General features: G+C 32.5%; 1 protein-coding gene across 10 annotated transcripts in view; it reads right to left on the bottom strand.

The window, feature by feature from the left end:
• The window catches only part of LOC137650248 (probable glutamate receptor), a 514,807-nt gene that overhangs the window by 494,250 nt on the left and 8,057 nt on the right, over positions 1 to 12,500 (bottom strand). For 2 of the 10 annotated variants that reach the window (XM_068383534.1, XM_068383535.1), the window contains exon 1: positions 11,844 to 11,959. The exons of 6 other annotated variants lie outside the window; for them this stretch is intronic. The gene's annotated coding sequence lies outside the window, so the exon portion shown is untranslated. Of the gene's footprint in view, positions 1 to 11,843; positions 11,984 to 12,500 lie in introns of those variants that run through there. 2 more of the 10 variants (XM_068383536.1, XM_068383540.1) reach the window with 2 other exon arrangements.

Raw genomic sequence — 12,500 nt, 5'->3', positions numbered from 1 at the left:
ATTATTTATCTCTGACTGAATCGGTGGATTCAGACCCGAAATAAACTATCCTTTCAAGGGAAGCTATCTTACGAGGCTGGTCTAGCATGAGAGTAAATATCTTATTCATGTATTTCACTTGTGTATTTGAGAGATGTAGAGCCAGCTCGTAAGGTGGGTCTCACTCATGTAGGATTAAGTAATGCATGTAAATTACATAAGACTATCATCATTCATTTAGTTAAATTTTCAATCAATTCAGTATAAGTAAATTTACGTTATTTTTACAAATCAACTTTTTATTTCACACAGTTTTGTTACGATTTCTTATGTTACGGTATGCTGTGTCACACACGAGGTAGCACGAGGGATTTCGTCATATTTTCCACGTGGATAGAAAACGCATGAAGATAAAAAGTTTCCTCTTTTTTGTAATGTTATGGGAGGTGGTGGATGGAGTTAGCTGAGTGTTGCCCTCGCCACGCTATGTTGGTACCCTGCTTAAAAAATTGACAAGTTGAACACCTGATGCGCAACTCTGGCACTGTCAAGCCCTTCCCCAAGCTTCTAGTATGATGTACTGGAAGGTTCAAGAGTAATTAGGTTGATATATATAGGGGTCTAGCATGATATATATAGGGGTCTAGCATGCATAACAAACAGAGAGATTCGGCCTACACTACGATAATTCTGTGTCCTCCTCACCAGCCTCTATCCAACCACATAGTGTTGCCTCTCATACATGAATTGTGATGCCTCTCAAAAGTGTACAGTGTACGTGAAACATTGAAATATATTTGTATCTGATTTGAAGTAAAGGGAAGTGAACATTACCAGTAAATTTTATATTGAAGATTATTTGTAACTGGCCCTGTGAAATTAGTTGAAGTGAAGCGCATTAAAATTTTTGCTCAACCATTCCGTAAAAGTAACAGTTATGTATGTGTAAGTGTCATTATTGTTTAATCACTAGAGTGTTAAGTGTAAACTTTTTTTTACATTCATTGTCAAAATTAAATATTTTCTTCAATTAATTTCCAGTGAAACAAAGGATTGTATTATTTTTGGAGTGTTTTGTCATAATTCTAAGGTCCAATTTAGATATAAATTTAGGGTTATTTATTTTTGGCGTTAATTCTTTCGAATTGTTTTTTTTCATAGAATATTTATTTTTGTAAAAATGTCTACTATTTCGATCATCAATACTTATTCCAGTACTTGGCTCACATTCCTGACTAAGATCCGAATCAAGAGGTTGGTTTTAGAATAGTTCACGTTAAGTAATCACACAGTTTTGTTTTGAGAGACATTTTAGATATTCAGTGTTCATATATATAATTGACTGGGAGTTGCATAAAAATCTCGGAGTTTTTCTATTGTGTTAAAAATTAAGTAATACAAGTAGGTGAGTTTTGGAGCTTTGAAATTCACGTAGTTTGCTAGTCATATATATATATATATATATATATATATATATATATATATATATATATATATATATATATATATATATATATATATATATATATATATATATAGAGTGTGGCATGGAAATACCATAAACAGACAGGAGTTAAGAGACATAACAGACGCCTTTACCCTACAGAAGACTAGCAATGGCTGATATATATATATATATATATATATATATATATATATATATATATATATATATATATATATATATATATATATATATATATATATAGTTTCACTTGAAAATACTAATACCCAAACTCTGAAGCAATTATATAACTCCCAGACAGCGATATATAAAACACTGGAAATACAAAGGTCTCTTAAGTACATTCAAAACTTAACTGGGTAATTATTCTTAAGAATTATTTAAAAACACCTCTTACTTGGATTCTCTAACAGGATACAAGCGAGCGTGAAATACACACTAGTGATTGGAATAATACTCTTTTTACAAAAATAAATATATTCTATATAAATTACAACACTTTGAAAGAATATACATAAAAACAGAAATAAATCACTCGAAATATTAAGTCTAAGTAAAATTTAGATTAAGACAAAAATGTTACGCTCTGAAAACCATATAATCACTTACCTTGAAATTGAATCTGAATACAACCTTAGACTAAAACAAAAGAAATAATTGCACTCTAAGAATTATGTAATCACTTGACTCAAAATATTAAATCTGGTTAAAACCTTAGACTAGGACAAAAGAAATTATACTTATGAAAATTATACAATCACTTGTTTCACTTGAAATTAAATTCTATTCAAATATTTACGCTTGATACTTAATGAAAATAGATAACCAAATAACTATACAAATACCTTTCCCGTTTCTACAGAGCCAGTTACGAAAACCAAGAGAATTTTTATAAATACTCACTAAGTTTACAAAAATCCGTCACACCAAAACTGTGAGATTTCACTGAACACTTTCAAAACAATACACTGGGCTAGTAAGAGAAGCCTGTGAGAGGAAGGTGGGGAGATGGCTATGACTTAAGGCTTGAATTCTCTATCTGATCTATGCATCCCTGTGGTTGCTTATTTGGGAAACTTAGCTACTTCCAGAAGATTCCAGGTCCGAGATCTGGAAGCTTGGGGGGTTGGCCTAAGGGCGTCAGAGTTATCAATTAGATAAAAATGTCAAAAGACGAACCGGGGTTTTCAGGCAACTCTCGCTCTCAGCTGCTCTAAACAAACCCACCATTCTCAAAAAAAAAAAAAAAAAAAAAAGTACAATTTAACACTAGGATTTTTTAGTTTCTTCCAAAGCACATGGCAGAATAAGAATTGCGTATACCGCATAAAAATATAAAAGAACATTACACAAGCCCTTGTTCATAACTTGTATGGTCATCTAGCACTCTTAAACAGTTTCGTAAGACTTTGCAACGAAAATACGTGAAAAAAAAGTTAATTCTTAGAAAAAACGTAAATTTTAATATATTGACTTGAATAAAGAAAATAATGAAATTAACAACGAAAGTCTTACGTAATTTACATAACAACCTTATACCTACATCCTCTCCTACAGGCTGGCTATTCCCCTCTTCAATCCACAAAAGAAATATATAAATAAAACATGAATAAACTCCTGTATTTACTCCACACTAGACCAGCTTTGTAAGAATATATATAAATAGATATACATACATTATATATATGTATATATATATATATATATATATATATATATATATATATATATATATATATATAAGATGGTCTCGTGTCTGGTAACCAAACATATAATATAATATATTACAACTGGCAAGCATACAGCCTCTCGAATTCCAAACACACCTATTTGCTTTTACCTTAAATCTGTTACACTTGGAAATATTAAAAACCGAACTCTTAGGCAGTTAAAAAACTCCCAGAGAGCAATATATAAAAATAACACTGAATATCCAAAGGTCTCTTAAGTACACTCAAAACAACACTGGGTAATTATTATTAAGACTTATTCAATTATGAATTAAACATAGGTGACTGAAATAATTAACTTTTTACAAAAATAAATATATTCTATATAAATTATAACACTTTACCTGAATTTACATAAAAACAAATAAATCACTCGAAATATTAAGTCTGAACACGACTTAGATTAAGACAAAAATGTTACGATCTCAAAACTATATAATGATTTGACTTGAAATATTAGATCTGAATACAACCATAGACTAAGACAAAAGAAATAATAAAATGAAAATTATATAATTACTGATTTCCCTTGAAATTAAAACTGAATACAAATACTGTATTTAAATTTGATAATGAAAATAGATAACCAGGTCACGATATAATTATCTTTCATGTTATTTCAGGGCCATTTACAAAAACTTTACACAATGCCAACACTCACCACAACATCATGAATTTAAAATCACCTACCAAATTTACAGCAGCGTTTTAACACACTACACACGATATATGTAGGCGCACAAAAATACTTTGGAGAGGACACACTATAAGTACTGAACACTTTTAAAATAATACTCTGAGTTGAGAGAGTGGTAGGAAGATGGCTATGACTTATGGCTGGGATTCTCTATCTGATCTATGCAACCCTGGGGTCCCTTTTATACAAAACTTCGCTACTTCCATAACTTTCCAGGTCCGAAATCTGGTAGCGTGGAGGGTTAGCCTAAAGGCATCAGAGTTATCAACTATCACTTTTCGAACAGGACCAACACCATTGTACGGCAGCTCACTTTCAGCCAGCTCCTCCCACCTTTTGTTCTCGAAATAAAAAAAAAAATCTACCAATAATTTTTTCAGGAAATTTCCAAAGCACAGGGCACATACAGTATAAGAAGAATTGCATATTTTCTCTCAAACATGATGCAATACCTCATAAAAGTATAAAAAAACATTACATAAGCCCTTGTTCATACTTCGTATTGTCACATAACATTCTCAAACAGTTACTCAAGACTTCGTAACAAATATATTTGAAATAAAAAGTTAATTCTTAAAAATAATGTAAATTTACATATAGGCTACAAACTTGGATAAAGAATACAATGAAATTAACGACAAAAGTCTTACATAATTTACATAGTAAACTTACGTCTACACGAGAGGAACTCATTTTATGGGCTGGCTATTCATCTCTTCAATGCATATATAAAAATATAAAATAAAATACATCAATAAACTACTGTATTTATTCTAGACTAGACCAGCTTCGTAAGAATATATAGATAATAATATATTACGACTAGCAAATTACCAAAATTCCCGAGACCCCAAACTCACATGGTTTATATTACATAATCTGATACACAAGAGAATACCTCCGAGCTCTGAGAACAGTACGCAACGCCCAGACGTTAATATATATATATATATATATATATATATATATATATATATATATATATATATATATATATATATATATGAACACTGAATATTTAAAGGTCTCTTTACTTTACACTCAAAACAAAATCTGGGTGATTACTTTTAATGGGTACTATTCTTAAATCAACCTCTTACTTCGGTTCTTAGTCAGGGGATACAAGCAAGTTACTGGGTTAACTGTTGGTGATCAAAATAATACCGACTTTACAAAATGAAATATATTCTATAAAAATAACAGTTCAACATTAATACCAATAATATATCACTCAAAATTTAAATTTGAACTACACCTTAAACGTTGACAAATGGCACTTCAAAAAATTATACAATCACTTGTTTCAACAGAGATTAATTTATGAAAATTTCTAATTTTGACAATGAAAAATTTTTTCCCTGTAACACTGTAGGAAATAAATCAAAATTACACTTACATATACGAAACTGTTACTCTTACTTCCTTGGGACTCACAGAAGGTTAACGAATGGTGAAGCAAGAATAAATGCACTTCACTTTTTAACCACATCTCCCAGGGCTAGTCATAAAAATACACCATATAAAATACACTTACATTAACACACTTCACTTTTAAATTAAAATTTCCATTTTAACACTGTAGGAAATAAATCAAATTTACACTTACATATACGATACTGTGACTCTTGCATCCTTAGGGCTCCCAGAGAGTTACCGAATGGTTAAGCAAGAATAAATGCACTTCACTTTTTAACCAAATCTCCCAGGGCTAGCCACAAAAAATATACCATATAAAATACACTTACATTAACACACTTCAATTTTAAATTAAACACACAACAATATCACCATTGTTTGAAACACTATACATGGTATATATTAGAGAGAAATCACTATTCATATTTGAGAGGAAATACCTACTGGCCGGATAGATTCTGGTGAAAGGGCTGGCAGAAGCACAGAACTTGAGGGATGTCAGGATGGATCTATCTGCCTCCTAAGCCCTTATATGCATCCTAATTCATACTAGAAACTTCCAGTTCATCATTCTCAAAGTGTGGGGGCGTGGTTCTAGTGGCGTCAAGGTTGGAAACTTGGTAGTTTTGAAGTATGGTTTTATCGTTGCCCGATGAGGCAATCCTCTCAGCTAACTCTGCCCACCTCCTCTCATAACATTAAAAAAAAAGAATAATTTTTAATCTAGAACCCTCATGCAACTTCCAACCACGTGAAAACATAATGCAATCCCTGGCATGCGTGTCATACATACCTTGAAACGACATCACATACGACTTTGTAACGAAACTATGTGATATACAAAATTTAATTCTTTAAAATAACGTAAATCTACGTTTATGGAACTGAATGAAATACAACTAAATGAATGACGACAGTCTCATGAAATTTACTTACATTTACTTAATCCTTCATGAGTGGAACTCACCTTACGAGCTGGCTAGAAATCTCTTAAATATACATATAAAATACACGAATAAAATAATTAACTTCTGTTAGACCAGCATCGTGTATATATATATATATATATATATATATATATATATATATATATACACACACACACATATATATATATATATATATATATATATATATATATATACACATATATATATATATATATACACACACATATATATATATATAGATAGATAGATAGATAGATAGATAGATATACAGACACATTACATGTTTGAAAATAAAAAATAAATAACAAATGTAGCTATATCTAGTCCACTGCAGGTCAAAGGGCTCGAACAAGTCCTTAATCTTGTCTGGGGTTTGGCGGATTCGTGATGGTGGGTGACTTAAAACTAACCACCCACAGCAAACCACCCTAGTATGGGTGGCCCAGACTAGTACAGCTGTGCAGCCCATGGCGATACACAAACCCTTTCAACCACGTTAAGGTGTCCCCAATTGTAAGGTTTCCGCTGATAATATTGGCTTTAATGATGAAGACAGCAAGAAGACCTGGAATCATCTCCAATCCTTAAATTACACACACCAACGTTTCAGGAATCCATTCCCATCACCAGGATTGCATAAAGACATAATTTATTTACACGAGAAATCAACTCAATCTTATAATTATATATCGCTTATTACTATAAAAATAAATTATTATAAAAGTCAATAGCTATGTAATAAAATGTGACTAACTGCGCCTTATACAATTATCATACTTATAAAAGTACTTTTGATAGAAGTAGAAATGGCTTTAATAAATCATAATGAGTGGTCTGACTTTTTTTTTCATTAGGTGTAGCCGAAAACTGCAAGACGTTAAAAAAAAAAAAAAAAAAAAAAAAAAAAAAAAAAAAAAAAAAAAATGTCTATAAGCCCCATAAGAGATTAATAGATCAATAAGGGAGGCAGAGGCGTTAGTAGTAGACAGTTAGGCAATGTTTAATGGCGTGGGGTTGGTTTGATTGCTTAAGGAAGGCAACGGTTTCTGGCTGTAAAGAGATTTTAAGAGAAAGAGCGAAGGGCAGACGGATGATTGGCAAGGAGTATTTCGAAATGGTTGTACTGGATATGGGTTTTACATGAATTTGAATGATTTGTTATGAATGAAAATTCTTTGAATTTAGGTAAGGAACCAATACAATGTCTGACGCCCTTATGGGAATCGATGTGGACCTTCAGCAAACTATATAATTCCCAAAATTATACTCTGGACAAGTATACTCATTAACAAGGAAAGGGCCCCATTAACTACAGTATGGTGTCCTTAAACCAGAAGTGTGCCAATATAACGGTAAGCTCTCATCTGAAAAAAAAAATAATTTCTACAAATCATTATTATTACTAGCTAAGCTACAACCATACCAAGAAAAGCAGGATGCTAAAAACCCAAGGGTTCCAACAGGGAAAATAGCCCAGTGAGGAAAGGAAATAAACTAGGATTAAAATCACGAATAATTAAAATAAAACATTTAAGAACAGTAACATTAAAATAGATCTTTCATATACAAACTATGGCACTAGAAAAAAAAGAAAAAAAAAGAGTTAGAGATATAAGATTAAATAGGGTGCACGAGTGTACAGTACTCTCAAGCACTAGACTTCTGCCCCAAGATGGATGACCATGGTAAAGAGGCTATGAGACTACCTAAGACTAGAGAACAAAGTCTTTTCTACCCTTAGCAAGAGGAAAGTAGCCACTGAATAATTACAGTGCTGTAGTTAACCCATTGATCAGAGAATTGTTCGGTTACCTAGGTGTTGTCAGGTGTAAGAGGACAGAGGAAAATGTGGGAAGAATAGGCCAGACTAATCTATGTATGTATAGGTAAAGGAAAAATAATCTAGAGAGTTGTGGGGTCCTTTGACTGGCCAGACAGTACTACACGGAATCCTTCTCTCTGGTTATTGTTAACTTTACATTTGCCTACACATACACCGAATAGTCTCGCATATTCTTTACAGATTCTCCTGTCCTCATACACATGCCAACACAGACTACCTAACAATTCTAATTAACTCGTGGTTCAGTGGGTACTTTACTATTGGCAAATGTAGAAGAAACTCTTTAGCTATGGTAAGCAGCTCTTCCAGGACACTCCAAATCAAACCATTGTTCTCTTGGGTATTTTGGACGACCGGTTCTGATAACTTGGTGGGTTGTTGTACATGTTTTGAATTCAATTCTCGCTTTAATCGGCAGCCAATGTGGTCAATTAGTATAGGGGGTGACCCTTTCTTTATGTGGGACACCTTTTATCAGCTGTTTATTAGAGTTGCCATTTCAGCGCCTTTCGCGCTAGATCTTGCGCGTTTCTGGAGAATTTAGCGCGTTTCTTGTCATTGGTGTCTACCATATGGCACAGTTTCGCTATTTTACGCCAGTACGAAATATCGCGCTTTCCCCATTGATAGTGTATATGATAAACTGGTTGCCTTCCAAAGTCTCTCTCCCTAATTTGACATATAGAAACAATTTCTGTTTTATCATTGTTATATCCCATAAAAACATTTAACACTTTTCTGGCGCGTTTTGGAAGTTCATGTAGCGCATATTCAACATCTAAAATGGCAACTGCTGTTTATTATGTTTTGTAATTTCTTAAGTTGTACTTTTGGTAGATTGTAGTTGATGGAGTTACAGTAGTCAATTCTGGTAATCACACAATTTATCACAAGTTTCTTTACGGAATATTTATCGTGGTACTCTTCTATAAAAGCTAAATTTCTTAGATGATAACCAACAGTTTTTACTACATTATTTATTTGGGCACCATGGCCTATGATTCGTTTCCCTAAGTATATACTACGTTTTACGTTACAGCAGTATGTCTTGAGTGAGGGCACACTATTCAATCCAATTTCTCTTCCTCTTGCTTAGTTAAAGTTTTTATAGGTTATATAATTATTCATTTTAATGTTACTGTTTTTTTAAACATTCTATTTTTCCGTGTTTCCTATCCTCACTGAGCTATTTTCCTTGTTGTGGCCCCTTGGCTTATAGCATCCTGCTTTTCCAACAAGGGTTGTAGCTTAGCAAATAATAATAATAATAATAATAATAATAATAATAATAATAATAATAATAATAATAATAATAATAATAATAATAATATACAGTATGTTTCAGATACGTTCGTGGTTCCTAACGGCTGACTCCGCAAAAAAAGTTTGCGAGTACTCTATTGTATTAAAACTAGTGGCAAAGTTTCTAAGCTTATTCTTATTATTGTAATCGAGCTTATTTCACCCGTACCATAACAGAATTAATCATGAAGTTCTTATTTTAATTTTATCCCATTCTACCTTGAAACCAGTCGGGATAACACTTTGCTATCATGTTTTTTTTTTCTTTTTTTAGCAACCTATTGTGGTCAGTTTGCCCTACTTATATGCAACCAGATTCCTGGTCTAATTTTGCAACATACCTACGTTTATATCTTGTTTCATCAACTGTCCTAATTTTTGGCATGAAAATAAATGTTCTGTATCTTCATCTATGCATAGGTCAAACACATCATTTGTGTATTTTCCCCTGAAATTTGCATTTAATTTTAACATATTCAATTTTGCAAATTTTGCCTTCTCAGATTGTGGCCCATATCCTTCTATGATATTACGGGCTGCCCAGCGGCAAGAGCCCGTGTCTTACATATGGTAAGGCAATCTACACACACACACACTTCTATGAATCAGTGAATACAGCCGTTTCTCCGACAAGGCACAAAAAATAAGTTCCTCTAAATTAGCTCGATGCAATAGATTTACTATTACACGTTACAAGTGTCAAATGAACAGGAAGTCAGGAGAATATTGGACTTACAGCTAACACTTAAAAGACGTTGAAATAAAGTTTTGCCGGCTCTTAAGAATACCAATACTTCAATTCATTTATTTGCTTCTGGAAACGAAAAAGGGTTTGCTCAACACCAATACTAACCTTCAAAGAGAAATTATTTGGTGCTACTATAGCGTGAGGTCTACCACACTATAGCGTGAGATCTACCTCCCGTTAGTACTATAGTGTGAGGTCTACTGCTGAATTATTCGTCCCTCATAGATAAAACACATTTCATACATTTGTTTAAGCAATAAAAACTTAATTTAAACATATCTTTGAAATGACTTAAATAGATCATTGGATTTATAATTACATTAAAAAACAGGAATAAAGGTAAAAATAAACTTATCATATATTTCCATACATTTATTCTAGCGATACACTCTTCATACATTAAACATGTTATCATATATTTCCATACTTTTATTCCAGCGATACACTCTTCGTGCATCAAACAGGTTATCATATTTCCATACATTTATTCTAGCGATACACTCTTCATATTTTAAACATGTTATCATATATTTCCATACTTTTATTCTAGCGATACACTCTTCGTGCATCAAACAGGTTATCATATATTTCCATACATTTATTCTAGCGATACACTCTTCATACATCAAACAGGTTATCATATATTTCCATACATTTATTCTAGCGATACACACTTCGTACATCTTCTAAGAATGACACAAATAGATCTGCTTCTTGAATTGTATCCAAGAGATTGTGCTCTCTTAAAAAGGCGAGTGCTGCTTCTTCTGTCAGAATGACTCTTCTATAAAACTCCTTCAGCAACATTTTTAGTAGCCTCAATCGATGATATCTCTTTAGGCCGAGGGAAAAACTGATTTAGGAGCTGTGGGACGCTGATCACGCGGTAGACCTCACCCTCAACCTGGGTAGGCGACATATGGTGGTAGAACTCACACTATAGTAGCACCAATTATTTCACCATGAGAGAGATTGGCAGTTTCCCTCCGATATGTTTTACCACTCAGTATATGCTATGAAAATAACTAATTATTAAACAATTTGTTGCACATAATAATAATAATAATAATAATAATAATAATAATAATAATAATAATAATAATAATAATAATAATAATAATAATAATAATAATAATGTTTTTGTCCCCAAATACATGACTGAAATTGATAAGGTTCTCTGTTCACGCTAATCTGTGAGAATAATAAGGATGAATCCGTTCTTCAAGTTTCGTTCGGCAGGGATTTCTTCTAACCGTAAGAAAACCAAACAATATTCGAACAGTTAAGTGTGAACAGCTCCACCATTTCATATAAAACAACGATTTACGTAAGAGAGCCGTAGGAAGGCGAAACATTAAACGAACTGTAGTGTGAATCGGCTCTAAACTAAATCAGACTTCACATAGCCTAAACAGTGTCTGGACATAAATGCAGAACATTTTGTTAAATCTATTCTATAACTTGGCTTGCATTAAGCCAATAAAATTAGCATGGCGCTGTCAACTTTAAGAGACTACGTGAGCAATATTCAGAAAAATTAAACCAGAACTCCAGTAAATTGCCCTGATTCAGAGCAAAGACAAGTTACCTGAATAAGGTTAGGCCTAGCCTAGGTGGGTTAAAATTCATCTTCATCCTCATCTCCTCCTACGCCTTTAGATGAAAAGGGTTTAAATTCAACTACTATATTATAACGATCAAGCTGAGGCTTACCTGGCGAGTGTCAGGATAACTTTGGTCAGGTTTACCAGGACAATGCAAAATCAATCACAATAAGAGCCCATGAACATCTAAGAGACGTTAACTCAGAAGTGAGACGTTGACTGCGAGTCAACTGGAGTGGTGCAGTTCACTTTGAGCATTGTCATTTATTTTGGTTGGTCGTATATTTCACGCATGCGCTGTTGCGCCAGTTCTTATTTTCCTACAGTTAAAAATAGTTTGCTGTTATTTTTATTGACTGGTTTTAATATTTTATACTTGGGTTAGTTATTCAATTGTTCGTAGATTTACTTCTTCTCTGTTACTTTACTGAGTCTTTAAATGATATTGTACTTTCATGTAAACTTGTGTTGGATGTTCAGTTTCATATATATATATATATATATATATATATATATATATATATATATATATATATATATATATATATATATATATATATATATATATATATATATATATATATATATATAATGTATTTTAAAGCTGTTACTGATTTTAGAATAATCAATTTTAGTCCTTACTTCTCATAAATAGTTTATTTCCCGTTTCTTCACTGTGATGCATTCACTGTTGGAGCTCTGGGACTTGCAGCATCCTGCTTTTCCGACTAGGGCTGTAGCTTGGCTAGTATATATATATATATAT

This window comes from Palaemon carinicauda, chromosome 11, assembly GCF_036898095.1.
Source record: "Palaemon carinicauda isolate YSFRI2023 chromosome 11, ASM3689809v2, whole genome shotgun sequence".
Lineage (NCBI taxonomy): Eukaryota > Metazoa > Arthropoda > Malacostraca > Decapoda > Palaemonidae > Palaemon > Palaemon carinicauda.
This window is presented reverse-complemented; position numbering and strand designations above follow the sequence as displayed.